The sequence below is a fragment of the Pinus tabuliformis genome, chromosome 8 (assembly GCF_031772625.1).
Source record: "Pinus tabuliformis cultivar Carrire ecotype Pingquan chromosome 8, CPIR1, whole genome shotgun sequence".
Classification (NCBI taxonomy): Eukaryota; Viridiplantae; Streptophyta; class Pinopsida; order Pinales; family Pinaceae; genus Pinus; species Pinus tabuliformis.
Window position 1 is genome coordinate 599008872 of NC_142294.1, and position 5682 is coordinate 599014553.

A 5682-nucleotide genomic window follows, 5' to 3' on the forward strand; every position below is an offset into this window, starting at 1 on the left:
ACATTGAAAACTCAATTCGAAACCCTAAAGATCACTGAGACAGAAAATATGAAGAATTCAAGACGAGAGTCATGATATCGGAGCCTGAGGTCTCATAAAACTCGAGAAAGAGCAGCGTGTCATCGAAGGTCCTAAACGCATAGGTCGTGAGGAACTCTATGCCGAAAGAAAGTGGCAATGGTAATTAAAAATAAATAAAAATTAAATGACCATCTCACTTACTGTCTCCACTTTGCACTGATCAATACAAAGTTAAAAAAAACTAGGAAAAATAACAACTCAGCGCATGCATTGTCTATGGAAAAATGCGCTGACGGATACTCAAAACTCAAAGATCCAGCCACAAGCGAAAAGTGACGTCTTCAAGTATTTAATAAAGAAAGTTGTTAACAAAAAATCAAAGATTGGGAGTTCGAGCTAGCGTACCCAGAAGTCAAAATGTTGAAGATACTCGACCAAAAGAAACGCCAACTAAAAGCCGATTAGGAACAAATGAGAGGTCAAGTTTCATTTTTTTATTAAAAAAGAAAAGGACGATTGGCTTTTAACAAAGAGCTTTGTATTGTATCCAAAGTTCTTTGAATTCGTTTTGAACAAATTTCAAAAGGACTTGTTAAATGTTTCAAAGGTTTTATAAGAGGCCTATGTCATATTCAAGATGATTGATTTAAAAAAGGTCATCGATTATATCAAAAAGGTCTTTATTTAAAGGTTTATTAAACGTTTCATATGTTTAAAAGGAAACTCGAAAAAGGGTCTTCGTTCAAGATTAAAGTTTAGTTTTTTTTGTTTTTAATTAGGTGGGTTTTGGATTTAGTGAAAAGAATTTATTTAAATATATTTTGATTGTGATCCATTTTTTTGTTTAAAAAAAAAAGAGGATTCTGGTATGGAAATTAAAAATAAAAAATAAAATAAAAAAATTGTAAGTTAAAAAAAAATGAATTTGTTATAAAGAAAGAAGAGAGGGCTGCATTTTTTAAAACGATATTTTTTTGAAAGAACACTGTAAAAAGGTGCGCGCATCTGCATTCAAAAAAGAAAAAATGGCTTCTTCTAGCGCTTTGTCACAAATCCTGATTCTGTTTGGCAAAAATTATGAGTTTTGGTCTTTAAGGATGAAGATGTTTTTCCAAGCCCAGGATTGTGGGGATAATTTGCATAATGGTTATGTAGAGTCGACCCAAGAACAATTAGCGGCCATGAACAATAATCAGAGGAAAGTCGTTGCAAAAATGAAAAGGAAAGAGCACATAGCCTAATGTTGGATACAAAACTCACTCAATGAGTTTATATTCAACAAAATAATCGGCGCATCATCGACAAAAGAATCTTGGGATATTTTGAAATTTGTGTGTCAAGGCAATAATACATTGAAGAATGTTAAATTGCAGACGTTGATAGCTCAGTTAGACACCCTAAAGATGACTAACATAGAGAATGTGGACTAAGTCATGACTAGAGAAGTGGCATCAGAGCTACCGTGATTGGAGGTTCAAGAAGAGTCATACCACTCTGAAAATTGTACCTCTTCTAGCAGTGAATCCATCAGTGACTCAACATCATCATAATACAATCAACAAGCAAGAAGCATCACATAAATATATGAGCAGAAGCATGAGTTTGATCAACAGAATATGCTTGCCTTTCTTTCATCTCAACCAACAAAAACATTGGGTTGATGCAATGAACCAAGAAATTGATGTTATAGAGGAGAACCATACTTTGGAATTAGTTGATCTCCTAAGAGGCGAAACAAAAATTGGTGTAAAATGGGTATATAACACCAAGATGAGTGAAAGAGGAGAAATTGAGAAACAAAAGGCAAGGGTAATTGTGAAAGGATTCTCAAAACAACTTGGTATCAACTATGGTGAAACCTTTGCTCCAGTAGCAAGTTTATACATTGTCAAAACCATTTTATCCATGACAGCTCAACACAAATGGAAAGTCTATCAACTTGACGTAAAGTTTACTTTCTTGAATGGTATATTGCATGAAGAAGTTTATATAGAGAAGCCTCCTGGTTTTGAAGTTCCACAACAGAAGCATAAGTCGTACATGTTGAAAAAAATCTTTGTGTGGCTTGAAACAAGCTCCAATATCTTGGTACAATCACATCGACACCTATCTCATCAAAAGTGGTTTCTGCCATGAGCCAACGTTCTATACCAAAACTCATGGAGGTAAAATTATCATTGTATGCCTCTGCGTGATGACCTTCTTTATACAGACAATATGATGTTAGAAGACTTCATAGAAGCAATGAAAACAGAGTTTGATATGACTCATCTAGGGGCATGAAATACTTCTTAGGCATTGAAATTCACCAATCTGTTAATGGAATTTTTGGTGGTCAACAAAAATATTACACCCACATCATCCAAGACTTCATAATGAAAATTTGCAAACCAACTGATGCACCAATTGCTCAAGGCACTAAGCTGAGTGTACAAGATGTAGCACCACCAATTGATTCCACATTGTATAAAAGTCTAGTTAGTAATCTGTTATATCTCACTACAACTAGGTCTGATAACATGTTTGTAGCTAGTTTTGCTTGCCAAAAATAAATAACAGTTTGAAAAAAAAAATCCAAAACTCAACAAAAATATGATCTCCATTAGCTTATGTAAAAAAAGCAAGTTTTCGTTCTATTTAAGATTTGTGAGATTTCAGAAAGTGCATGGAAAATAACATACACATAAATAAAAGACTTCCCACTATGTTTTTATTTTCCCAAGATCACATACAACATAAGGAATATATCATAAACATATTAGGAAGAGTAGAAAACCAGGAATAAAACTAGAAAAATGAACGATGAACTCTATAAAAAGGATTTGAAAAGGGGTGTATTTGGACTGTATAACTCTAGATCTAATGAAAAAGTTTGCATCTCTCTAAAACAGATAGATTTTTAGATGAAACAAAATTCCAATAACCGCTTTGGATGCAATGCAATAGTCCATTTAAGTCATATCTATAAAAATAAAATAAAAAATCTTTGAAATGCAACAACAAAAGCTCAAGATCTTAATAAATGATGAGAGCATCTCTTGAAATGGGTTTTAATACTATGTTCATAGAAATAGAGTATTCCAAACAAGATGAACACCTTCATCAACCATTGATACAACTATATGACAGATCTTGACACTAGTGTTTCTGTGTGGTTAAATCCCCCTCAGATGGAAACAATCCACATCCCTAGCCAACACGGTCACTTTTGTAATGTTTATCAGTGCAAATGAATATTTGTACAACAGAGTTTCTCAAAGTTGATCATAAACGATGACCCTCCATGCTCTCCCTATAAAGATGATGGACCAATCCAGTGTTAATTCATGGATCAATAGTTGTTCATATTAAGGATAATATGAGTCATTGGATCATTCTATATCTAATACAAATAATAACCATTAGATTTCAATGCAACTAGTGCATACTAAAAAAAGGCACTTTTACCTAATAGAAGGATTAGACCAATTTGAACTTAAATAACTCCTAAATTGCTAAGTATCCTAACATTACTAATGCCAATAATGCATGACAGTATATTGTTGGACTTGTCTCTTCTAGCTTTAGATCTTGTGACGATTGCAATTCTTTATATTATTTCTCTTCATTGTCTCTGAGGAATAAGTTCTTCTCATTACCTTTATTCCCCTTACTATACTTGTTATTACAGTTGAAACTTATACCCTTTTTTCTTCCTTCAACCATTACTGAGGTGTTACCCTTGTTGGTTGAGTGATATTAAGAGCGGCAGCACAATGTTCTCCATAGTTGTTAGTGACCATTCTTCTAGTAGTAAAATTTGTACTTCAACTTTTCTTTCTAGATTAAAATAATTCTCTATTGATTTTGGTTCAAAGAGACGCACCTCATGTTGAATGTTTCCTTTAATGTTCTCATAAAGAGGTCTAATAAGTCATCCTATGAAATATTCATTATCCTGAGACTCAACTTTTGGAATTGTTGAATGTCTTCTATAACTGGACTTCTTTTTCATAGATTTACGAATTGACAATAATGCATCACTCTTAATACCCCCATGATGTGTTATCGACTCTTTTATAAAAATAAAGCAAGATCCAATAGAACCTTTTTTCATTTCACAAAGTCATCGACACCATACAAATCGATCTTATTCTAAATACAAGGATGCAATAGCTACCTTTTGTAAGCATGAAACTTGGTGTAGATCAAATTATTTATCCATTTGTAATATCCATGTTATAGTATATTTATATTCAAACTTGCTCATGTTGATCTTAGGATAGAAGTAGTTTCATGACGCGAAGTGGAACCTTTGATGCTACATATCTTGACTGATCAATGGACATGATTCATTCAATGTTTTTCTCCTCAATTGTAATGAAAAACTCCACATATGCAATTGGGTCTAAACACCATTCTTCTCCTTATGTTCATGATTCCCTAGATATCCATATTCCTTTTAGGGAGACTATGTAATAGGATGGTTTGATTTTTTTGTATTTATTTCTTATTTTGCGTCATGGAATTTTTTATTTCTTCCATATTTCCATTTTAATGTTTTCTTGAGAGTGTGATAAATCCACTTGTTTCAACCTACTACCATTCATTTAATCAACTTCGTTCATTAATTGGGAGAACATGTGTTCGAATTCTTCACTTTCTTCAAATGGAATATTTGATATTCTATGCGGAGTACTAGTAATATTTCTTGTAGACCCCTTCACCATATGAGAAAATAATATTACTCCTCTTCATCACAGATTTTCAATCACCAATAGTAAAAAGCTATGTTACTTGTCAATTACGTACCTTTCAAACACTAAGTTGGGGAATGTTTGGATGCCTAACTTTTTCCTGATATAGATATGAAATTTGAGACCTTATGAGTCTCAAATTTCATCCTATAATACTATGTTATATCTTTTCTACGATTCCATAGGTCCAATAAAAATTTGATGTGCTAAGTTAAATTCATGGTGATTTTTGTAAAACCTATTCATTTTTGGTCTTTTCTTAAGATAAAACTTATATAACATGCCACATCTCCAATTTCTAAAATCTAATTGTAATACTTTTACCTAAGGTACTTTAATATGTCTCGTGGGATCCTTAAAAATTTCACAATCTAAAACTCCTCTAGGAAAAAGTTACAATGAACCTACCAAGATCTCTCCTTTAAAATTTGATTTCAGGACCAATCCTAGGCACTAACTTCCATAGGGTCTATCTACAAAAGTATAGTCAACCAAACTCTAAAATTCTAAACAATGCTACCACAAAAACTCTCCTTAATCTCCTCAAAATTTTGTGGTCTTAGGCTTCCGAGAAGCAAAGTCATTGTGAAAATTCCAAAATGACTTGCTTGAAACAAATTTTAGGAATAATCACAAACCCTAACTTTGATTAGGCATATATATGAAGGTATATTGAATCAGAATACGAAATTTTGACAATGTGTAATTCACTATTTCTCCTTTGTCTCCTAAAAATTTCTCTATCTAAAAATCACTAGGCAGAACAAAAAAATAAAAAAAATAAAAAATAAAAAAAAATACCAAATTTATTATGATGTATTGATTGTTAAGGAGAAGAAACCTAATATTGTAGCCTTTAATTCCAAATCCAATGATCCAAGTCCTTAAATATGATAAAAAAAATCAATGAATACAATCTACTTCA